Raw genomic sequence first — 25,556 nt, forward strand, 5'->3', positions numbered from 1 at the left:
CTGCTATGGCACAGAAATTCATGCTAACTTGTTCTAAAATTACAAACTAGTTAGACTTCATAGAATATTTCAGTATAACACTTGGAATACCATTGTACGTTCCTCACCGCAGTGCTGCTCCTGTTCTAGTTATGCATGTCTTTCTTACTAATATAAAATGTAATGTTTGGATGGAAAGATCACGCTGTATTGGTGTTTCTACTTTTAAAAGAAAGTTTTCACTGTACATTGTAAAGGTTTGTCTGAAATTATGAGTATTTTATTGGACTATCTGTATGTTACTTCAATTTGCCACGTCTGCTCACAGCAGACCTCTGCAATGCGGTGCTTGGATGAGAGCTCACAGGGCACCTGAAAAACAAAACAGAAAGAAATCTTTTTCACTTATTCAAAAATATTCATATAAGCAAGAACAGCTTGGCCTGTATGCACACAGCTAAGAAACTTGCAGCAGTCAGAAATAGCACATATAAATATCATGGCAACGAACAAGCTTTTAACTAATTATTGTTTGAGCGCTGTTATCTGCCATTCCACTCAGGTATGAAACTGCTCACAAATTATTTTAAACATTATTGCAGCAGCTGCTAAGTATTACATGAACTTTAGGACTAGGCAACTGGCCAATAAACCTTTGTGTGCTAGCTACCTCAAGCATCGAGGTTCCCAAAGTTGAGGCCCTCCCTATGCCGTGAGCAAGAACTTGCCAATATTTACCAGGAAATCTTGCTAATATCACAGGCCTCCCATCGAGCAACACTACTGTCTATGCCATAAGGTGCTGTGGTTAAAAGTTAGTTGCGCACACATTCTAATGCCAAATTGAAAGGCATTACAATATCCTGTGCATTTTTCACATTTTCACAGTTTTTGTAGTTCTTGCCCATCTTTATTGTCAGTTACAGGCTGCAGGTGTGCATTCTACTGAACGTTTAGCACAACACTTTACTGACTTCAGCATGCCACAGAAGGTGGCGGGCAAACATGCTGTGTATGTGTACCTACAGCAAACTGAATGGTAGCAGCATCTGCTTCACAAGCATGAAAAGGTGTTATTCGCGTGGCGAGTTGTTTAGGCTTTATCAAAATGGGCACACTATCAATAAACTTCATGTGAATACATTATTGCAATCTTATGCTTTCTGAACAGAAAAATGATGAGTTAACTGGTGTTTAATCTAAGACGAACTGCATTATACTTCATCACGTGCTCGTCATAGAGCAAAATGTGGGAGGCGATCGACATTTGTATTAAGCAATACCTTCCATCAATGCTGTATCCTTTAAGAGTTTTCAGTTGCGTTGATATCCTGCAACTGCATGCTGCTATTAGATTCAGCGGCGGTGTTTAACAGGCGGGCGAGATGCTGGCACGCAAGGGAGGCGGGCTAGCTTAGTATGTAATCAATGCTTTGCAAACTTCCACTACCAGCAAATAGCATACTCTAGTATCTGCATTGCAAGCGCAGGAACTGGAAGCCTAGATGTCATTGTTGCTACCTTAATCTGATAACACCACAGCGGTGCAAGCGAAAAGCGTTACCATGCCATGCCATCATTGGTGTGCTTTCCCTAGTGTGCTACATAGCGCCAGCCCACATGCCTCAGCATGCCTGACAATATTATTGTGTATATCTTGTGTTGCTAATAAGCACAATGGCATGATTGCCTAGCCCAGCATACAGCTTTGTATTCATAAGAATACGGCCAACAGCTCAACAAATCAGACAGCAGTCCAAGACAAACTAAGATACAGGATGCCAGCACTGTGCAGTGCAGAACACGCCATGAGCTCTCATTTCATCTCTAACCCACCACAATCAAAACCAGTACAAGTTGAAACCCAAACTGCCAAGTCACACGTACAACAATCATCAAATGAAACAACCACTGTGTCCATGCTTTCAACTGAGGCTGGGAGATCTAGTTGGCCTTGAAGCCGCCACCATTACAGCAACAGTCAAGAATCCATTCGAATTAACCAGACATAGTAAGACCGATTGGAGCGCTTATTTTAAACAGACAAAAGTCTGTCACTACAAGAATAGTGGTTAAAAAGCAAGATGTTTGTTGCACACACAATTGTGTTGAAAAGCTAGGGCTTGAAAGCCAGAAATTTAGTTATGTATGGATCTTGTGGCGTAGCGCATTGTTATACAACTTTTGTGTGACAGCATTACTTAGGACACTTTCTGCCTAAACCATGTCTTTAGGTGGTTAAAACCTTTTCGTACAATCACCGCGAGCACATTATTCACAGTAGAAAATATAAATTCAGTGAGAGTGCAAGAAATAATTACACTATGTCAAAAAGTGGCTGTTTCAAAATTGCACCAAGTGCAGTGTAGCTCGAGCGTGAAGCAAGCCTCCATATAACATAACGAAAATCTAAGGTGGTGAGCGTATGGTACCACAAACTACAGATGAATGCGTAAGTTCTAGGCAGTACTCCGCATTGTTTGCATGTCCCTGGAAGCGTGTGTATTAGGCAGATAAGTAATAAAGATGAGAAGGTAAAAAAAGGTTCTCCACATTTGAGATAGATGATGGCATAGGACCAGCTTTGTCTTATCAAATGAACAAGTGCAGCGAAACAGAGAAAAAAATGCAATGCAACAGAGAATGCTCCGCTTTCAGCTGTGCTACCATGTGGGCTTGCAACTACTTTACTGGGCTGACTTTTATGATTCAGCAGCATTCTATACCACATTATCAACGAGTGAAATTTCTGTTACGTATAAAAGAGACCGGCTTCCACCCTGAAGCCGACGAGCTCTTGGGACACACATTGAACTTGCCACATTAAAAGGTTAATGGCTTGTTGTTTGCTTGGAAAATTGAGCACTCATACTGTGACTAGGAATTTGGCAGCTACCTAATAGAGCAGCAAACTTTATTGTCTTGATGGGGGTATTTTTAGGCGATGAATTATGGTATGCAATGCATATTTGTGACCGAGAAAAGGGAAGAATTTAGGTGTGCAGGTACTAGTGAGAGTAGTGACTACATAATAATTCAGGTAACCACAGCCTTCTGTTTCTCTCGGGTGGCTCATAGACACCCTCATGCTCCTCAATGATGTTTCTAAAAAAGCAACCTGGCTCGAATAATATAGTCTGTATAGAGAATATATTGCATAGTCACTCCAGCTTTGTTTATATTTGTCTCAGAAGGACCAAATTTAGTTACAGTGCTTCAACTGAGGGCTCCCCGGATAAATACAAGATATTGTGCAAGTGATCTGCTACTAGAAATCCTGGAAATGGCACACACAAAAAATGATTCCATATTGCACAAGCATATCCTACAACTAAGTGCAGTGACAGTTTTTTACGCACCTTGTAAAAGCATGCAGGTCAAGTGCATCGTTGTGCGATCCAATATGTAGCAGTGCAGCAGGTTCCTACAGGTCGTAGGCTTGACTCCAGAATCCGCATAACCTTCAACAGTAAGAAAGGTTTAATTTATTGTGATGTGAAGCTTCAAACGTGTGATTTACAGTGTCATGTGGCATTGAAAGAAAGAGACTCACACATAAATCTGTGCCTGTTTTACAGATGTCTCGTAGTTATATCTCATGTGCTTACATTGTTATATTGTAATATTCAGGCGGGAATAAAACCAGCAGCTAACACCAGACTACCTGGGAAATTATCACCAAAACCTAAATACGTAGTGAATCAAAAGAATCGATTATGAGCGGTCTAAAACCTAGGCCGCGATTTTGTAGCGATGCCTTTTCCGATGCTACTCCTTTTCCTCAGTGGTCGGACTGACATTCCGCCATCGTTATTGACTAGTACAGCCAGCCGTGGACGGTGGGTTACAAGAGAGGCAAACATCGAGCGGAAAGCATCGCAACAATATCGCAGCCCTTATTTACGCAGTGCTACAACCCACATATTATGACAACAATCGCAGGAGCTGACATCATGTTCTTCAGATGAAAATATTAATGAAAACGAGCGCCTTATTGACATGCATCGATTAAAAAGAAATTTCGCTGTTGTAATATCGGTCTATATTTGCCGTGCAATATAGAAGAGAAATACGCGAACACGACGAAGAACAGAAACAATGCAGACAGGTTCTCGCGAAGCTGGGCTTCAAACTGAACTGTATCAATAAAATAATCTTCACACATGCAAATGTCTGCTCCACTGTCAAAACACCGCAGTCGCGTTCCAACTCGCGATGCCCACGACACACCTACATGCATTACACACGTAATTTGCAGAAATGATATCCACGGAAGAATTTCTTGCCGGGAAACTACCGAGGAAACAGGAACTTTCAGCGTTTACGTAAATATTTGCCTATTTAGTCTCAACAATCAGCGGTGGTAGCACATCACTGCAGAAAGCAAGCGGTAAGAAATAATAATTTTCACGGAAACTCCCATCGTGAAACGGTTTGCTAAATGGGCACAACAACATGGGCAACATACTCTCCGAAAGTGCTCTGTTGTTGCACAAAGTTTACTGCATGAACCATAAGCTGCGAGAATGCGCGCAAGCGTCAGACCTGCTTACCTTCAAGATGTGAACAGCAAGCGCTCCTTCGTCTCGCAGGCACCACGCGACGACGCTCTTTCCAGCGCGGACACTGTCGAATTGCCTATGAACACCACCGCACAAAAGCACAACTTTCAACAAACTCTTCCACGCACTATAATTCGAAGCCACAGTACCAGGTATTTCACGAGCGAACGCGGACAGGCGAGAACAAAGGCAGCTCGGACGGGCGCTGTAGTACAAGTAAGACACCGGCGTATCACAGGAAACATAAGGCGAACTAATGGCGTTACACGAGTCCAGAGGTTTCCTGATGGTTAATGCACACGATACGGATCACAGTTTGTTTAGGCACTTCCAAAATATGATTCAATTACCGTGTAACTGCAACGAGCACTCTCACCGCTCACACATTTTACCGGGCATAACCGTCACTAGGGTGCCTAGATGCGCGCGCACCCGCTCTCCGTTTAGGGCAGTTTTCTTCCTCCGTGGTTTAGGGTGAGGACAACCACGTTGTCTGCTAGCGCGGCCGCCATTTTCTTGTGCGCCCGCGGAGAGCGGGCGCACATCGAGGCAACCGAGGCAACCTAACCTTCACACTGCCGCAGTGCTGTACTGCGGTTAACAAGTCAATTTAGCCTCCGAGATCTGCATTTGCTTTCAGGGCGTGCAGTTTGCAAAAGCACGGCCTTCAAGATTTATTTTCTTACTCAGGGAAAGTCGTAGCTGGATGGAAGGCTGCTATTTAAACACAACTTATCGATGTTTGAAGTGCCGTGGTGTGCTGCCTTGTTTTTTTAAAGCATATACAGAGATATCAGACGAACTATGTGCGAACTTTTGCCGGCGAACACGAGACAATCAGCGCGCAGCATGTGCAGCTCCGTCTTCTTGGGATAGCGGACGGTGTACGGGAAGCCGCGATAGCTGCGAGACCCACCGATCAAAAATTCCGAATCACCACACATATACACGCTTCTTATGGCGCCCAGTGGCGTGTTTTTGAGAATGTTAGGCCTTATCTTGAATAGCTGGAACCACATTTCCTCGTGGCGTAAGGAATAAAGGCGAAAAAACGTGGCGATGGCTGGCTTGCAGCGGCAGCGGAACTTCGCCCAAAGTGAAACAGCCGTACTGCTTGCACGCTCGTGTAATCAAACAAATACGGCCATACTCCGCATACAACTTTCATACTCAGCCAGCTGACAATTATAAATTATTCAGTTGTACGCCCAAGCAAGCTTTACGGGATCCGCGCTGCCCTACTTCTACCCCTGCTAATTAAAACAAAGCAATGACTCGTACTTGTGGTCAGCGCGAAAGCGACAAGGACAAAAAGGAAGAAACACAGCAACACGGCGCTGCTTCTTCGGAGTGATTGTTCCTTGTTTCCACGTTGCTATTGCGCTGTTGCTAAAAGCACGATGAATCGTAACGAACTCGCCCACTTTGCTATCTTCTACAGCAAGCGCATGCAGTTTTGAAAAGAAAGGCACTTATAGCATTGACCGCAGGTTCCGCATTGGTTAGTGAGCGAACGTTTGTGTATAATTTGCGTGAGTAGTAGAGAAAACGTATCATGACAAGGCCGACGGCTGAAAACAGAAATAGCGTAGAAAAAGCAACATGTTACAAAGTGCTTCGAAGACCACGGTTTTGAGGTGGAGCCGTGGCAGCGTCTCCCAATGGTCAAGTATCTTTTTTTTTCAGTTTAGAGTATCAGAAATGTTACAGATATTCAATTTCACTAGATTCTTTCGAACTAGGCGTTCTGAAAGTGAGCGGCAGCTCCAGTTCAGCTTTGGAGGTGGCAGCGCTGGCATTTCCCGCTGACGACTGCAAAGAAATTTTACGAGCGTAATATAGAGACAATCGTAACGTACTTATTAGATATTTACTTGTAATGAGGCTGTCATGAAACCAATATAACACCGCCAGCAGCTAATTAAATGGTAGGTTGTATATTCATGTACGCTCGCAGCAAAACGGCGGATTGGCCCCGGAGGGCCCCGCTCTTTTTCGGTTCATGTAGCGCAAACTATCCAACACTGCGCGTCGTGCCACCGCGTCTCCAGCCGCCGCGCAATTGTTATTTGTCGTGATAGATAATTCGCTGCATGAGGCTTTGATGTGCGTATGTTCTGTTGATGGCGCGTCGCCATCAATGCGGCCAATATAGATCGGGCGGGCACCCCCCCCCCTCTCATTTTTTTTTATTTTGATACGCCAGTAGCTAATACATCTTTCAGATAGATGAGCTATCTGTAGCATGTGTTAAAAGATATTTACTGGGTGCACTCTGTTTCCTGGATGTGCACTCGAGAGAGTACACAGCCAGGTAATGTAGAGTGCACACACAGGTAACATCCTGCTGGTAACACAGGTAACATAGTGCTCATATTTCTGTGATAATATTAATTACAACTAGAAGCCATAATGCTCACTTTCTTGTACTGAAAAAGGTGATTTCATGAAGGGTACAAGGAAAAGAATTTTACAAACTGCATAAGCCAAAGTGCGCTCACTGCCAGATGTTCTAGTGCCTAGCTGTGTGGTAAAAGTCGCACTGCACTGTGCTAGCAGCAAAATCAATCATTCTCTTGTACCAGCAAGCACATCATAAACTTCAAATCATCCCCAGTGACAAAAGCCCTGATGTCTGCACTTTTGCAGAAGCCAGATATATAAAATAAGTAGATTATTTCACAAACTGCAGGCGAAGCGGAGCATCCAGGCGATCTCCTGCGATGAACATGAAGGACGCTTGCTACGAGAACCGTCTTAAACATTCAATCAACTTTATTTCATAGCCTAGCTGTCACAAAACTTTCATGCAATTCTTGCATATTAGGTTAAATACTTCAGATTTTTGCATCTGACTTGCTACTGGAGAATAGTAGGTTGAAAAACTATTAAATACTTTATATATAACGAGAATGCATGGCATAAGGCACTATACACCATCCTATTTCATGGCATGTTCGATTTTCCGCACAATATAGCCACAATTAGTGCCGGTCGGCATGCCTCTAGTGTGAGGGGGCAAGCAGTGCCTCTTCCCTGAATCCACCAGTGACTAACACACAGTACAGATAGATCTGACTGTACAATTTGCAAAAGATGCTCACTGCGCACATTGTTACCTACGTGTGCACTCAAGTGCACATGTAGGTAACATAGAGTGCACCATATAGAATAATGCTCTATGTTACCTACGTGTGCACTGAAGTGCACACCTAGGTAACATCCCGCCGTAAACACAAAGGGCACATCCTACAATAATTATAATAAGGGTTGTTTTCTTGGGGCAAAGGAAAGGATAAGTCAAGATTTAGTACTTACAATGACTCTGCAGAGTGTATCAATGGCTGTCACACAGTACAGATATATCTGCCTGTATTATATGTACAGACAGTTGTTATGTGCACTCTATGTCACTTACATGTGCACTCAAGTGTACACGCAGGTAACACATAGTACACACCCAGTTAACATCCTGCCGTAAACATAAAGGACACATCCTAGAGGCATAAAAAAGGTCACTTCCTCGAGGTATACGTTAGGATGAGTAAACATGTGGTACACACAAAGGTGGCGTCCCGGAGGTCACACAAAGGACAAGGAATCATAAGGGTCACATAGGGCACAAGAAGGAAACATAAAGGAAACATAAAGGCAATGACCATTTTCATAGGGGAGAGCCATCCGTATATATATGTACTCGATCAAAGTAGAAAGTGTGCAAACAATCCAGAGCTGCTTGCTTCAAGGCCAAGGTAGGCAGGTCGGTCTTCTTTCTTATCCCTGGAATCGTAAGACGCACTTGAGGTTGATTTAAACACCACAACGCTGAGGTTGAACGTGCAGAGGGTGTGAAACCCGATGGTAAGGAGGCACGATGGATGTTGACCTTGTTGGAGAAGGACGCCTGTGGTCGTCGTTCTGGCAGGCACGCAAGAGAGCTTGACTGCATCCGTGAAACATGACGAACGTGGGCTCTAAGCGTTTCGGTGCTAATGTAAGTCGTGATCGGATGTTCTTGAGCCAATATAATGGTTCCAGCTGTCGAGGCGCTGCGCGGAAGGCCTAGGCAAACACGTAGTGCCTGCGCCTGCACGCTCTGAAGTTCTCGAAGATTTGACTTGCATGTTTTAGCAAGCACGGGGGAGCTATAGCGTAGGAATCCGATGAACAGTGCTCGATATAACTGTAGCATGGAGCCCACTGACGATTCCCATGTTTTGCCGGCGATGAACTTGAAGACGTGAACAATAGATGTGAGCTTCTTCTTTAAGTGGGCAACATGAGGGCTCCAAGTGAGGTCCCGGTCTACAATGACGCCCAAAAACCGGTGATTTCTCTTGTAGGAGATAGGCTGACCATTGATGCATACTGGATAAGGAGTCATCGTTTATCGCGTAAAAGCGACTAATGCACATTTTTCTGTTGAGATGGTAAGGCCTTGTGTGTGAAGGTAGTCAGATGCCTGTGTTGCTGCTTTCTGTAGCCGTGCGCGAACCTGCAGGCGAGTGACCGCTGATGTCCAGATGCAGATGTCGTCGGCGTAGATTGAAACACTCACTGTTTCCGGTAGGGATTCGGCCAGCCCAAGAAGCGCGAGGTTGAAAAGAATAGGGCTTAGAACACCGCCTTGGGGAACGCCTCGGCATGTGTAGTGGTCGGTAGTCGGACCATCTTCCGTTCGTACGAACAAGGACCTTTGTGTCAAGTAATTACTGACCCATCGATATACTCGCCCTCCTAGTTCAATTGTCAGAAGTGCGTCTAGAATGGTTTGATGGGAAACGTTGTCGTAAGCGCCTTTCACGTCAAGAAAGAGCGCTACTGACAATCGCTTCCGAGATTTTTGTTGTTCCACAGATAATACTAGATCGATGACACTGTCAATCGATGAACGACCGCGTCGAAATCCCGCCATAGAGTCAGGGTAAATTTTATAGTGTTCAAGGTACCATTCGAGACGCATGAGGATCATACGTTCCATGAGCTTCCCGACGCAGCTGGCAAGAGCTATAGGCCGATAGGATGTCAGTTCGAGCGGTGACTTTCCTGCTTTTAGAAGCGGTACCAGGCGGCTGCGTTTCCATTCCTGTGGGACGACACCATCTTGCCATGAACTATTAAAAAGGCTGAGGAGTTCTCTTCGTGCTTCTCTGCCTATGTGGCGCAAAGCAGTATATGTTATGCCATCGGGTCCTGGTGAAGACGAACACCTACATAGCGCCATAGCAGCTTCTAACTCTTCCATAGAGAATGGAGCGTCCATACTTGCATCTCGTGGGCTGGGCATGTTGCCTAGAGCCATGTCAGGGACTAAAACTGTGCCGCCGGCGACGTTCGCACAAAATTCCTCTGCGACGTCTATCTCGCGGCGGTTTTGATAGAGAGCAAGGGCGTTGAATGGGTGTCGTTGCTGGGGACTTGAGCAAAGACCCCGTAGGGTACGCCACACACAGGACAATGGCTTGCGGGGGTCTAGTGAGTCGCAATAACATTTCCATTTTTGATCCGCTAGCTTATCCATTCGGCGTTTGATCTTCTTTTGCTTTTACTTCAGCGTGACGAGAATTCACGCTGAAGTAAGAGCCATGATTGTCTCTGTGTTGGACAACACTATTTCTTAGTGAGCATAAACATTACGAACCTTAGTCTCGCCAAATAACGTGCGCTATCGTGGCGCACGTAAACCGCAGAAACACAATGACGTTCAGATCATGCACAGTGAGGACAACGCGATTTCTTTACATACGTAATGTGTTTATATTTGGTTGGAGGTGCTTTTCCAAAACCGCCTGATGCTTTGAAATTTGTGACATCACAAGAATGTACCGGCTTCCAAGTCGCGGCGCGATATTTCAAAAGAAATGAAACGTTGGCCTTCATTTCCTCTTCTGGTAGCTAACCTATTATTGCGAAATTAATGGAAATAGAATTTTCAAATAACACTTTATCATTCTACACTGGTTTAGTATTTCGTCGTTAGTGTCCATTTCAGATAATAAAGGCCAAAGTAACGAGAGGCTGATAACACCGCTTTGTGTCTGAAGTTTAGAAAAAACACGTGTGATCAAGGCACTCTATACGTTGTTTTCACTCTTTTCTTCAGACTACTGCCCGCACGGAAGCATATGTGGGACTCAACTGTGTCTTTTGGGTGTTTTGTTTGCTAATCAAGTGTGCCTTACCTGCCTTTTTGGTCAACCTTAAACGAATTGATTATAATCATAGACGTTCTGAAATCGATTTTCGTTTAGAAACAAGTATACAGTTGACGAAACAACTTTTTTGATATTTAAGAAGCCTTTTGGGATTAGCTTGTTCGTGTGAGAAACAAAAGGGAATTTCACCGCTAAAAAAGGCAAAGGAAACAAAGCCTTGCTCCGAGAGGCACAGAAATAGACGCGGCTGTTTAGCAACATTGCGTGTGGTCTGTAGTGGGCACACGTTATGTATCGCCATAGCCAGTGATCAAGCAGTTTGCTTTCCATTTTGGTGATGGAACACTTCGGGGGACCGAGCCGAAAAGCGCTCCTGTGGTAAAAATTCTAGTTCGCTTAATTCCGCCTCATCCACAGTGCACCACTGACCCGGTCTCGGCTGAACTCTTCGTTCCAAGGTTCCAGATTTCTGTGCCTCCTGAGGGAGAATGAAATGTATATCGCTTTCATCTACACAACACGATAGTGTACGGTTGACAGCGAGATGCAAAAATGCATGAATGAGTAAATAACGAAATTTTCTAAGTAATCACTTCTTGAGCACATGTTACAATTTAGGCATTCAAGCAAGCGAGTTCACAAGGCACGTCCACTTAGCGCAGATTTTAAAACTTTGAACCAGTATTGAAATAGGCGCCGTCAAACTTAAGGCAAAATGCAGTTGTTCCCCTTACCTTTTTTATCGCAGCGCTTTCTGAAGCAGTGAAGAAGAAGTTTGACTGCAACGCCAAAGGGGCATTTGAGTAAGACATAATTAAATGTCCATAAGATAAGGCACACGAGATCGCAGACACGAAAGAAAGCAATTACTACGACTGGGACGGGCATTTCGTCACACAATTCGGGAACGAATACATCAAAACTAATGCCAGGCTCGGAATCCTCGCAATTCTCGGTAAGAGGATATTCCTTGTGAACTCACCGACTTCAATTCGTAAGTTTTCATGCGTGCCATATATAGTGATTAGCTCATAAAGTAATTACAACTTGACCAATCAGTCAATTAAGCATTTCGAATTCTCATGTGCGGATACTGCTCGCCGCTTAGAGTAATACCGCTCAATAGATATTTGCTTTTATTTAGAAGGCTGCCTTTAGGCACAGTATGATTAACGACATGATATAACAATGGGCATCGCAGGTATACGAACACTTTGTGTCAGGACCGGTGGAACGCAAGGACTTTGAAATTACCGCTGCAACGGCCCGTGTACCCAGTGTTGCAATGTCAGGAGAGTGGGACTTTGACCGGTTGCTCTGAGGTGCTGCAGGCGTGTTTGCCGTAGCTCTGAGCTCTCAGTAAGTGTGTCACGTTCACTGCATTAATAGAGATAGCACATTCAGATGGCAGCGGCGCGGTACTGCTGTGCACAATTGTGCTGTAGGCCATAAATTATTTAAAGAGCTGGTTCCGATTAAAGAAAAAGACCCGTTTATTGCATAGCTTCGTCGGCTTGAGTAAAAATAAAGCGGACGATATTCCCATTACACTAGGAAAAACAAGAGTGTATGGAAAGCAGTGCGCGCAACGTGCTTGATACGCGGTGCGTTTCGTACTATGGCTTCTTTTTTCTTTTTTCCATTTCAGATCGGGCGGAAGCTCTCCACTGGAAAAACAGGCTGTACGGCGCGGCCGTACAGCCTCTTTTTCCAGCGTGTTCTATACTTTTCTTGAGAATGCTTCCGACCGTGTCTAATGAACGCCTTCCACAGATTTCCCCCGCTTTCCCCGCTCTGCCGGCACATCGAGAAAGCCAGCGGGAACGGGGTCGTAAACGGTGCAGGTTCCCATTTGCGAAGGTATCCTTCTAATTGCCCCTTTAATTGCGCGCCTGGCCATCCCTCGGCAGCTTGCAAGCAGTTCGCAGATATTTGTACATCATGTTGTCCTTCCTTTCTACCACGTCGTCATTCCTCCCCCCCCCCCCCCCCCCCCCCCGCTGAATGATGTTTTCTTTTCTTCTTTTCTATAGCCTGCCTGTGCTGTAGAAGCCAAGGCGTTGTCTTTGGAACCCTTTGCGCAAAGTTCGGAGCGCTGAATGCTTATACCTTTCGGATTTGTCGCACAGATTTTCTTTTGAGCTCACTTCTTCTCGTGACAACTTTTAATAAAAGTGCGAGGAAGTTAAATTTTCATAACTTACATGTTTAATTTCCTAGCAAGGGTATTTTGAGTGAGAAGGGCGACCACAACAGCACGACCAAGGTGCTTATATATATATGATCGACTCAATGAGGAAGCTCATGAGAAACTCGCAGATGCGGTTATTATGGTCCGGACTAAAGGATAGCACGAACAAAACACTGAATGATTTCATAGGATGAACGATATAGCGTGCGCTTCTTTCTTTTTCTTCTTTTTTTTCTTTTTTTGTATGTGTGCGTCTATTTCTTAGCTCTTCAGACGCAGCTTAACATTTGCGAATCCCATCATTACTTCATGGATACCAAAACTGTGCAGCTTCTGGAGAGGGTTATGGGCGTTTAGGTTACCATCGCGAACATCTGATTCTCTCTCTCTCTCTCTCTAATTCTTCGCCATGTCTATATCATCGTGCGGCTATGTGCCATGTCTAGCCCCTTCGTATAACGATCGGAAAGGCTGATTCACGCTACTTACTCTAAATACTCATGTCGGGTTGATTATTCTTGTTAATATTCTCTGTTATTTCGATTATTTTTAATGTTTTTTTAATAATTAACATTGCCATTAACTTAATTATCCGATTTCCTGTTATGTATAATCAACTTGCCTAATTATTATTATTATTGTTCACATGATCGTACTTCTGTGTTCTTGTGTGACTGTTTTTGTATATTAATCCCATTTATGGTATTATAGGAGCTCCCTCTGTGAGCTTTTTTGAAAACTCTGGGACCTCCTGCTGTAATATTATTACCATGTAACTCGAACACGACCGTTGCAATAAACTTGACGTGACCTGAAAAGAAAAGGGGGGGGGGGGGGGGGTGTTCGCTTCCGGTCGCTCAGTTTAGTTCTTTGGTCAGAACATCATAGGCACCAGGAATTTCGGGACCTTATCTACACTTTCGCAGGGTTACTTGCTCGCTTGTTTGCGTAAATGGCCATATTCCAGCAGTGTGTCCCTTTGACTTCAGGATGTAATCGTTTAATCTCAGAACAATATAATAATAATAATAATCATCATCATCACCCTATTTATGTCCACTGCAGGACGAAGGCCTCTCCCTGCGATCTCCAATTACCCCTGTGCTGCGCCAACCGATTCCAACTAGCACCCGCAAATTTCCTAATTTCGTCGCACCATCTAGTCTTCTGCCGTCCTCTACTGCGCTTCCCTTCTCTTGGTATCTATTCTGTCACCCTAATGGTCCAACGGTTATCTAATCTGCGCATTACATGACCTGCCCAGCGCCATTTTTTTCTCTTATTGTCTATTAGGATATCGTCTATACCCGTTTGCTCTCTGATCCAAACCGCTCTCTTCCTGTCTCTGAACAATATACTTTGCGAAGAAATCGACAACAAAATAGTTTCGAACGTCTCCAGCTGCATCCGAACAAATAAATAATTTTAAAAAATTATGTTCTGAAAATATTAGGGCGCGGGTAGCCAGGATTACAATTCTGCCCACTCGTACGATTGTAATCCCGGCATTCCAATGCAAGTATTCACCGCGAGGTCGAACTATAGTTGGCAGCACCGTGGCCGCGTCAGTGTTGGTAGACGGTCGACGGCGCCAATTGCATCGTACACGACGCCGCTTTGCCGCGTGTGATGTGACCCGATTGTCTGCTAAAGAACCGCGCTCACTACTGTGCCCTGTTCATACGGAGAGAAAGGTGTACCGAATTTGAAAAAAATTATCATCTGTTCCAGATAACATTGTACTAGGTCATTCAGAGAGGCGGACATTACTTGCTCGAGAAGTGGAATTGAATTCTGGGTGCTATTACGTGCTAAAACCACGAATTGATTATGAGGCATGCCACGAGAAATGAAAACAGATATTCAACTAATAAACAATATGCACTAATCAACTTCTTAATAATATTACGGCACATATAGCAATTAAGTAATCGTAGCTGGTGAGTTCCTAACCAAACGTAAATACATTACGTAGGTAACAAGAATTGTTTTGCCCTCACCGCGCATGCTCCGTTCGTTATTATGGTTCTGCGATATTCACACGAGGCTATGCTAACGTACGTTATTTGGCGAGTTTAAGGAACGTAATGCTTACGGACTCTCAGAAATAATAGGCAGTCTTATTTGGGCGTACGCAACCACCCGGGTGCGCAGGGCGCGAGGTTGTGCATGCGTAACGTAGCGCGTGCGCACGATATTGCAATAGTTGCCTGGACGCAAAAGCTGACAAGGGCATTGCTGACTTGCACGCCTAGGAACCAGTAGTGTGGTAATCATATGCCCCCTTCTGAAACTGTGTAGCCAATATCAGCTGCCACGCAGCCATAACACAAGCCGGAGTCATATTCCCGGCAAGAGCGTTATCGAAAAATGCGCTCTCGTGGACACGCGAGAACACGCGAGAACGTCCCGCAAAGGCCGCTGAGCCCGCAGCGGACGCTACGCTGTTTTCTGAAAGCTGCGGGCGCACACAAGATACCGGGCGTGCTGCTGCATACTGAGCATGCGCACTGACGCCTCCGCGGGTTCGCTGCATACGCAAAGCTGCTGCGGACGTCCAACTAAAGCTGTCTAAAGTTGTCGAACACGGCGGCACCCATGGTGCCCGTTTCAGCGCCAATTCTCGATGGCTGCGCCATTATTATCGTTCCTCGCCAGTAACCGTTGAAATGAGCATTCACTTCCTCTAAACTCACCTGAAACGTTGGTTATCAGTACACAACGCGTCCAATTTGCGAAATTGTTCGGCGATTCCGGCGTCCGTAGGACGAACGAGATGCGTTGTCATAAAAACGGCAGAATTTGGTAATGCGTCGTCTTGTCTTGCATACGTTTGGCACATGACGCCAGAAGGCCTTCCTCTAACACTTATCTTACATTTGCGCTTGTACGTTAAACTGACCGCACGCCGTTTGCCGCTCGAGGGACGCCGTGCGGCGGTGTTTTTGCTCGCGAATGGCGAGATTTTCCTCCCGTACAGATAGATGATGGGACAGCAGCCGGAGAGCGTCGGGACCAATCAGCAACCGAGAAGTCACTCTGAGACTTCCGGCAGCCTTCCCATGGCAAATATACAGGGTCCTGAATATTTCACTGCGCGTCTTCGAAACAAAGGTTTTGCGCTCACCGCTGTGCTGTTCTTGCTCAAATTTTGGAGAACGACCGCATTTCGGCGTCGACTTCGTTTAGTATAACAGCTGGCACAGTTAGTTGCCTGGTTTCTAAGAAAATAATGCAAATTTGCCGGTGCTTATGGGAATGCGAGCTGCCGCAGCGACGGCGCAAGCATAAACTTGTGTCGCCGCCCGTCGTATCTGCAGAAAGCAGCGTTTCAGGGAGGGCAGTCGCCTTTTCCAGGAGCGGGAAACACGTGGCAGTATCAGATTGATGGCGCAGCGATAAAGGTAGTAAGCGAATATAAATATTTCGGAGTGACAATTACGGACAGGCTAACATGCACATGGTCTATAGTACTTCGACAACACATGTTCGTCTGCTTCACAAAAGTTGCCTATCTTGAGGCACAACTTAAAAACCGCACCTAGTGATTTAAAGTTTCTAGCGTATATATAGGCTTGACTTCCCAAAATTTGAGTTTGCGTGCGCAACATGGGACGATTTCACACAAAAAGATGAGTATAGGCATGAAATGGTCGGAGACGCTCGATCCGCTTTATCTTCAATTAATGTAGTTCCACTAAATGTAGTTCTTTCTAAACTTATGCTTGTAGTCCTGAACTGGAGACTCGAAGAAACCCCAGGCACCGTGAAACCCTTTTCATCACGCTCGCTTTCGTCAATCACACAGTGGTTGTGCGCGGAAACCACTGAGTTTTGTCAGATGCATTGCACTTTGATTGTATGACACATCTTTTTTGTCCATCTAGCAGTTGATCTAGTCGCGTTCTGTTAGTTTTCGTGTTCAACTTCACGCTCGCTCGGCTATGGTCTCCTCCCCTGCGTTCGAGATGTCTGGTCCAGCAGTTGCGTACCGAGACCATGGTAGCAAGATGCTGGGATATCTGACCTATTAGACCACGGTAGAACGTGTACGTGTCCATAGGAGCATAAGCGCAGGAGATTTAGGCAGGGGCAGGAGCATCAATCAGCTGCTAGTGTGACGTTCTCGAGCAGCGCAGGGCAGTTATTTCATTTACCCTAGTGTAAAAACGCCCTCTGCAAAACAAACGAGCCCACTGCGAATAGGAAGCGAACACAATTGCAAAATTAACCTGCATGGGCACCCTACCTGTAACATAAGTTCAAACTTCTAAGCATAAATAAACGTAACCTCTGCGTTTGTTTACGTCATTTATGTAAGCTAGTGCCCATACACCCTCTCCAGCACGCACAGGATGTTTTACGTACCTCACTGCGACAGTGTCTCTAATCCAGCCTAGCCCATCTTTCCTTTTTTTCTCTCTCTCTCATCCATCCACTACCCAGTACGGGCATCTACCTGCCCGAACTGCGTGTCGGTTAGCAGCTTAGATCACATGCTCTGGCGGTGCCCCTCGTTACGGGCTCCCAATCAAGTCACCGAGGAGGAGTGGAGCTCTGCCATCAAGAGTTCTGAGCTTTTCCCACAACTCCGGGCTGTCCAGAGAGCACACGATGCGGCGGTGAGGCCAGGCCTCCCCGTCCCCACGTGGAAGCGGCCTGCGGTGCCGCTCTAAGGGCGGCGCATTTCAGGACCTCTAGGAAGTTCTTTGACTGCCTGTCTCTTTCATCGTCTACGTCTGACATTGGTTTCTCTCCTTATTGACATTTAGGTAGAAGCAGCAATTATGCATGTAACTCATCCTCGTTTACGCCTCCTTTTCTACTACCTGCTAAAGTGAAAATCTTCACGACATATGAACCTCACTTCTATGAAACCCGTGCGTTCGCGTATTCCTTGCCCATACCGAAGATCGCAGTGTTCTCTCCGTGGACAGCATAATTTTGAAATGAAGTCGTTTTGGTCATGACTCACTGACAGAACTGTTGTAGCGCGGTGTACTACGCAGAAAAAGAAGTGTTGTTCCAATTGCTTTATTTCCGCTTGTTTAACACTGTGCTCATTGTAGGTGATGTTCATCTTCTCGAACAGGATCTATATGATGGCTGCGTGCTCCTATGAGCATTGCGTACGCAGCTGTGCCGACGCATCCAGCCGATCTCACGCGAAGTATAAGCAAAACCCAAGCTGAAAAGCGATCGCACAGTTTTCGTGAAAGATGACACTGCCCTAATAAAACAAACAAATGGGCAACATCTCCGCATATTCTGCGCTTCGCACCACGTATCATATGGAGGGGATCTCGTGAACCAAAAATTTGAAACGAAAACGCTCGGCGTCGTTCCCTAATTTAGCCTTCACGCGTCGGTGCGCAGCGCACCGCGCCAGCTGATTACTCTTTACGCCGCGTTAATGAAGTAAACTCTTCATCAACGCAAACCCAGGCGACGGCGGGGACGCGAAGCCCTCAACGAGTTTCGGAAATTTTCTGCTTCAGCGGCACGGCGTAGGCTGTTGCGCACGCCCGCTACTTCTGCCATTTCTCTCGGCACCTCGCAAACAAGTAGGCAACCAGGCGCGAGTGAAGGTTAGTTGTCTGCTCTCACGGCATCGTGCGCGCGCCCGCTGCACGAAAGCTCCGTCTCCCGGGCAACAAACTCGAGGCGCCTAATCCTTCCTCTTTTGTCCCTAGAAGGCGCGCTCCGGCGCCGTTACGCGAGCAAACCTCCTCGCGCTCTCTTTCTCTTGGCACGCGCACGCGCAAGGAAACTTTGGTGAACGCCCGGAGCCTCCTTCAGTTTTTTTCTTACTTTTCCTTTTTGTACTAGACCGACTTCTTAAAGGTGTATTTACCCTGGCTTGTTTACGAACGGCTCCTTCCCCGGCCTCCGTGCATTTCTATTTCTCCGCTCTTCCTCCGCCCTTTATCTCCCTTCGTTCATTCCCTTAAATTTCAGCCGACGTTGGGAAACGATTCGTGTCTTCGCTTATTCTTTTTTTCCTCGGCTTTGTTGCCTCCCTGCATGAAAAAAAAGCAACGTTAACAGAAAACGCTCAGCGGTATACATTAAGCTGAGCCCCGCGCTTGTGGGTAGCACGCGGAGAAACCGCGATGCGTGTACAGGACTTTCGCGCATTACGCGGCTGCGAGCTTCTCGGCCCAGAGCTGGCGCTTGCATGCGCCTTTTATCGTTGTTTCTTATCGTTACGCGGTGAACGTGTTTACTCCCGGAGAACACGCGACGTGACTACGTGAGCGAGTCGCTGATGCAAGGGCCGCCGTGTGCAGAGCCTGACGTTTTGTCGGTGTTTCTTTTCTTTCGTATTACGGCAACAGCGATTACGAGCTCCAAAGTGGTTTAGCCTCTTAACTGTAGATTCGCCCTGACCGTTAAGCCTCCGCCGTCGGGCCGCCGTCGTGCCGCCGTTATCGTCTTCCCCATTCAAGCGACGTCTCGATCCCGCGAGTAACACGGCAACCAACTTTCACAATCAAAGAAGCGTCCCAGAAAGTGTATGCATAGATTACGGAGGGCAAAAAGAAACCTGGTGACTGCCCGGCAGTTTTCAATAGCCAGATTTGGTGCACTCCGCTGTTAAGGCATCCAAATTAGATACATACTGGTCTCTTTGAATGCGTATACCACGTAGGTGGCTGTACAACGAGCGAAACCGTGAACACATGTTCGTGCAGCCTTTCAATACCCATCGTGACGAGCCAAGACATGTCACGCCGTCGGCATCTCTTCAAGCGCCGCCAACCGAAGTAGTTGCACGTGCGGCTGCGGTAGATTACACTGGATGGGCGCCCCTTATATATTTATCCAAGGGGAGGTTCTACACGTTCTTCCGTGTATTGAAAACGCGCGCACTCCGCTCCCATGCAACGTGACGGCGGGTGTCTGCACCTGTGTTCATATAAAGCGCTCCTCCTGTGTTTCTATGTTTAACTCTGCATACGGGCTGCATATATATATATATATATATATATATATATATATATATATATATATATATATATATATATATATACTTTCTTTTTGTCATCCTGACATAGGTTGCGAGCTACGCCCAATGAACCTAACTTTCAGTTTGCCCTCACCTCCACGTCCTCTCATACGTCGGTTTTCTAATTTTTCTGCATCCGGCGGCCGCATTCTTCGTAGTTCAGCGCGTGACCAGCGTCACCATCGCTCGACGATGCATTGCCAGAAACTCCCGAGGCGACGATTTGCGTCGCACTCCGATTAGGCTGCGACCTTAAAAGAAACAAACAAGAAAGAGAGAGCGAGAGAGAGAGATATCATGGGGGAAGAAAAGGACGAAAAAAATCAGGCACTTACAGAAAGAAGAAAATCATAGTCCAACTGCGTCAAACATGACTCCCGCGTGGATGTGAAAGGGATCAATTTTCGACGAAAGAAAAAGCGAAAATTAACTGCCGCCAGCTCGGCGCAAGAGGATGGGACTCAACGTGATAGTTCAGTGCAACCCTCTTTGCCCCGGCTATACCGGTTAGCCAAAGCGCAATAGCGAACAAATATCTTTTTCTTCTTCCACCATCCCTTTCTCTCTTTACTCGACGCGGTAGTTCGCTTTTGCCCCTTTTCAAACTTTCTTTTCGCCGCGGATGCGGTGATTGCACGCGTGTCCAGGCCTCTGCTCCCGCCCTTCTCCGCTCATCCCCGATACGCGTTGGCGCGTTTTTGCCAACGGATCAACGCTGGCGGCTTGTTCGCGCCCCCGCGCGCCGAAGCAAACTCTGACCAAGCGCACTGGCGCCGCGATCGGCCCCTTCCGCACATGTGTGGGCGCGGCTGCAGCAAGTGGCCTTGCAGGCGCTCGATGGACGCGGAAGGAAACGCGGCGGCTTTCTCCCGCTCCAGCGCCGGCGATGATTCCGCCGCGCGCGCCAACGCGAGAGCTCGCGGGGCAAACCCATAACCCACTCTCCGATCTAGAAGCTGGGCTCTACGGGTTCTGATTTTGGGGTTAAACGTGTGAATTTGGGATGCGCACACCCACCGAGATAGCTTCTTTTTTCGTATACATATTTTTGTTTCCTTTGTTTCCGTTTTCCTGCGTGCTTCACTACAATCGTATTGTGTGTTGTTGTCTGCTTTCTCAATTTCGCAGTTTTTTCTAGATTATCAGGGGACAGAAAGCGAGATGCTGCCGCGTGAGTCACGGCGTCAGTAACCCCCTCGGTCACGTGGCACCCGCTGCAGCCCGTTTATTCCCCGTCGCTGTTTCGCTCGCGTAACTCGCGATGCGTGAACAGAGAGCTTACGATGCCGGCCAAGCTTCGATGCAGTTCTGGACGGAAGCAAGGCTGATGCGACGCAACTAAAAAACGTACGTGCAGAACTGGTGTCACCCGAAATAGAGATGCAAGGGGAAAAAATATATATAGACCGGCTCACCCTTTCTATCCTTCCGCTTCAGTTCGTGCTAAGAGGCACCCTTTTTTCGTGATTTCTGGGGAAAAATTGGGAGTTCGGAATCCAGAAAACGCACAATTTTCTCTTGAGCTCAGCTGCTTGATGAGCCGTGAAATAAACGGATATAAAATTTGCCTTCGAGCGTGGAGTAGAGGATCACACCAGACTCGCTAGCTTACGCGAGCTGGCACGCACGGACGCGAAGTTTACCGAACCTGCTATTATCTGAGAGCGATGCCTGCGAGCCATGTAACTACGCTTTGAACCACGTAGAGTGCATATTATACAGTGTCCTTCAAAGCCACGTGTGAGCGGGTGATGTATTTGGTAAAAAAAATACGTACCGCTCGTCTTAAAGCAAAAGAAATTATGGGGTTTTACTTGCCAAAACCACTTTCTGATTATGAGGCACGCCGTAGTGGAAGACTCCGGAAGTTTCGACCACCTGGGGTTCTTTAACGGGCGCCAAAATCTAAGCACACGGCTGTTTTCTTATTTCGCCCCCATCGAAATGCGGCCGCCGTGGCCGGGATTCGATCCCGCGACCTCGTGCTCAGCAGCCCAACACCATAGCCACTGAGCAACGACGGCGGGTCGTCTTAAAGAAGGAACTCTCGACATGACGGTGTGGGGGGTGTTTTGCTAACACATTGAAATTTCGCATCACCGGACATTGATTGAATACTTTCTTCAGATAAAACGAGATTCACAGCCTTCCGGCGGACAATTTCTTGAAGAAACTGTAAGTTGGCCAAGTGAAGTTTCATTGAAGAGGAATGCCAGGTATTCCTTATGATTGCAAAAAATGAGTTCATCTGAATGCGTGCGATATTTCAAAGAGCTGCCACAATGCAGAAACAGGAAATTGGCTGGTAAGTATGACACTGAGGTCGGGTTCTTATGTGCATCGCTTTGTAAGAGAGACGACGAGGAAGTGTCCTGTGTGGAACGCTGCCTTTTTGTCTCTGAGATTTTGAAGCTACTTTGTGGGAGACGCCGCTCCCTTAACTACGGCGATGGACGTGGAGTCGCCTGGTGGGGTTCCTGGTCCTTCTACGTCAACAGCGGCCGCACCGAGAAAGTGGTCTAGTCGCCCGAGTGACACCGACAGCAAGGACACTGTGATCTACTCAGGGACCAGTGATGAAACCTCAGATGACAGCGACTTCGTGCCCGTAGCGAAGCACAAAGCAAAGAGAAGACTCGTCAGGACAACTCCTTCCACAAGCAAGGCAACTGTGATCCCGACGCGAAAGCCACCAGACCTCACAATTTTATTTGTGCCTGTGGCTGCTAGCGACAATCTAAACCGGATCAACCGCCAAGCCACATCTGTGTCGCTCGAGGCACTTGTTCCGGATCAGATCAAAGATGTTCGGATCGACGCCCGTAAGAACATCCTCGCTATAGATGTCACAAACCACAGCGCGCTAGAAATTCTGAGCAACGTTAAGGTGCTGGATAGCATCAATGTACGCTGCTATAAACAAGAGGATCATGACACTACGGCAAGCGTTGTGCATGACGTAGATAATTCCATAAGCGATGCTGACCTGAATATACTCATTAAGCCGGCGACAGAGGGTATTGCCATATTGCAAGCCCGTCGCCTGGGAAACTCGCAATGTGTCAAATTAACTTTCAAAGGAGACAGCCTACCGTCACACGTCAAGGTCGCTCACTTCCGACACATTGTATGGCCTTTTGTGCCAAAGCCGCTTCAGTGCAGGAAGTCTCAAAGGACAGGGCACGTTAGTGCGGTTTGCACAAATGCTGCCGTGTACTCACGGTGCTCTGGGTCGCACAGCTCCGACGCCTGTCATGCAGAAAACCAGAAGTGCGCCAATTGTCAGGGCCCTAACGATGCAACTTCGAAGAATTGCCCACATGTGAAAAATGAGGCGAAACTCTTAAGGCAAATGGTCAGGGATGGTTCCTAGCACAGGGAGGCTGCCGCTAAGGTGCGACGTCGACGTTCACGTCGCCGGAGATCTAGGAACCCACTGCTATTGCTAAGGATGCACCGCGTCCGCTGACAGTCCACAAACTTCTGCATGCAACTATCAATAGCAACAATCAGGTTCCTCAGCAGAAAGTCTCTAATATCATTGCCTCATGCGAGGAGTGGCCGCCATTTCCACTGCTAGATACACCAGCGGAGCGACAAGATGTAGCACGCTCGCCGAATGATGCTTCACCTTCTGGCAGCAACCAAGACGACGACAAACAAGTTGTCACCATGATAAGTGCCCTTATGAACATGCTACGACTACTACTGACCGCCATACACACTCCGGCGGCTCGAGGCGCACTTCAAATACTGGATGCCCTGAATCCGGTACTGTCCGGTCTTGAGAAGCACTATGGCTGCTCCTCTACATTCGTTCGTTAAAGAGGTCAAGGAAGCGTCTATCTTCCAATGGAATGACAGAGGCATTAAATCCCGCATTTCGGACATTCGTCAGTTTGTATTTAAGAACAAATTTCCAATAATCGTCATTTGCGAACCAAACGTTGAGATCGCCATCCGCCTATCAGGATATGAAGCTTTCATGTCTGCCACCTGTAGCGACCACAGCAACGTCATAATTTATATCAGATGCGATTCCACGTATGTTTTACAGCCAGTGGCACCTGATTATTACAATCAGTACGTATGTTTGACTATAATATGCAAGAACGTCGCATTCACGCTCGTAGGTGCCTAGATTTCACCTTCGAGTCGATTTGACAACGCAAGACTACGTGCAATTTTAACAGCCACACCTGGATCATGGGTTATTACCGGCGACTTCAATGCGCATCATCCGCTATGGGGAAGCTTAAAGATGGACTGTCGAGAAAAGCGTGTACTATCCTTCGTGTCGGACCATGAGCTCTGCTGCCTAAATGATGGCACTCCAACTTTTCTGCGGGGTTTGACATACAGCAGCTGCCTGGACTTAACTTTTGTTTCAAGATGCCTCAGTGCCAGTGTGAAATGGTTCACGGACAACGAAACGCATGGCAGCGACCACGTTCCAACATATGTTAAAATCGACGGCATACGCAAGTCGCACTCTAATACAGTTCTTCAACACATCGACTGGCCTAAATACACGTTGCTCATGGAGAAGAATTGCCAAAAGATCCAGGACTGTCTACTTGGCAACATCGAGAAGCTAATTAACGCAGCTGCTCAAGAAGTCACAAGATCTTTTAGGCCTATTCCTAAATTTTATGAATTCGAAGCAGAATTGGAGCGGCTTCGAGCAATCCGCCGTCGCGCGGAACGAAGGTACAAGCGCACCAAATCCATCTACGACCTAAGGGAGGCGAGACGCATACAGAAGAATATCCAGCGTCGGATCAACTCCCTGCAGTCTCTACGATGGAAGACCTTCTGTGATTTCCTTGATCCGCATAAACCCCTGTCAGATATATGGAAAACAGTGCGTGGTCTTCGAACATCACCGCAACAACGCCACCCCTTCAAATGCCTGGCTCTCTACCAAGGTCGCAGAGAGATCGACGTAGCGGAGGACTTCTGTTACAAGGTTGCTGCTCTACCGCCATCATTCGCTACACGTGATCCCCGTGATGCTCCAATCTTGCTGGATTCTCGTATGGACAATCTGTTTTCCATCGAAGAGTTGCAGGCGGCGTTGGCAGCGTGCAGACGTTCCTCATCGCCTGGGCCTCACGGGGTGACATAGGCAGCTCTTGGAAACCTCGGTCAAACAGCCCGGCATGCACTTCTAGACGTGTACAATGATTCATGGCGTGAAGGAATAATCCCTGCTACATGGAAGTCCAGCCGCCTTGTGCCTCTGCTCAAGCCAGGTAAATCACCCCTAGACGTGGCGTCTTATTGTCCCATTGCTCTGGCCAGGTGTCTAGGAAAGGTGATGGAGAGGATGGTGCTGACGCGTCTAGAGTGGTATCTAGAACACTACAAGTTATACCCTGACGCTATGGCAGGCTTTCGATGCGGACGCTCTTCTGTAGACAACGTCATAGATCTTGTCTCGTCTGTTCAGCACGAAAAAAGCCTCAGGGGACTGTCAGCGGCGATGTTCCTGGATGGTAAAGGCGCTTATGACAACATAACCCATCAAGCCATCCTGGACGCCTTGGGCGATGTTGGCCTAGGCGGCCTTGTTTTTCGGTGGATATCCAGCTTCTTGAAGGACAGGTCATTCTTTGTGCAAACAGAGGATGGTGCGTCATCACAACACAACACCTACC

At 46.9% G+C, this 25,556-nt stretch overlaps 1 long non-coding RNA gene across 1 annotated transcript; it reads right to left on the bottom strand.

The window, feature by feature from the left end:
- Window positions 1-262: 262 nt before the first annotated feature.
- LOC126519727 (uncharacterized) lies at window positions 263-4,921 on the bottom strand. Its single transcript, XR_011892615.1, has 3 exons — window positions 4,533-4,921; window positions 3,339-3,440; window positions 263-351 (listed from the first exon to the last, which is right to left on the bottom strand). It is a non-coding gene; the product is annotated as an uncharacterized lncRNA (long non-coding RNA).
- Window positions 4,922-25,556: the final 20,635 nt, after the last annotated feature.

This window comes from Dermacentor andersoni, chromosome 2 (assembly GCF_023375885.2).
Source record: "Dermacentor andersoni chromosome 2, qqDerAnde1_hic_scaffold, whole genome shotgun sequence".
Lineage (NCBI taxonomy): Eukaryota > Metazoa > Arthropoda > Arachnida > Ixodida > Ixodidae > Dermacentor > Dermacentor andersoni.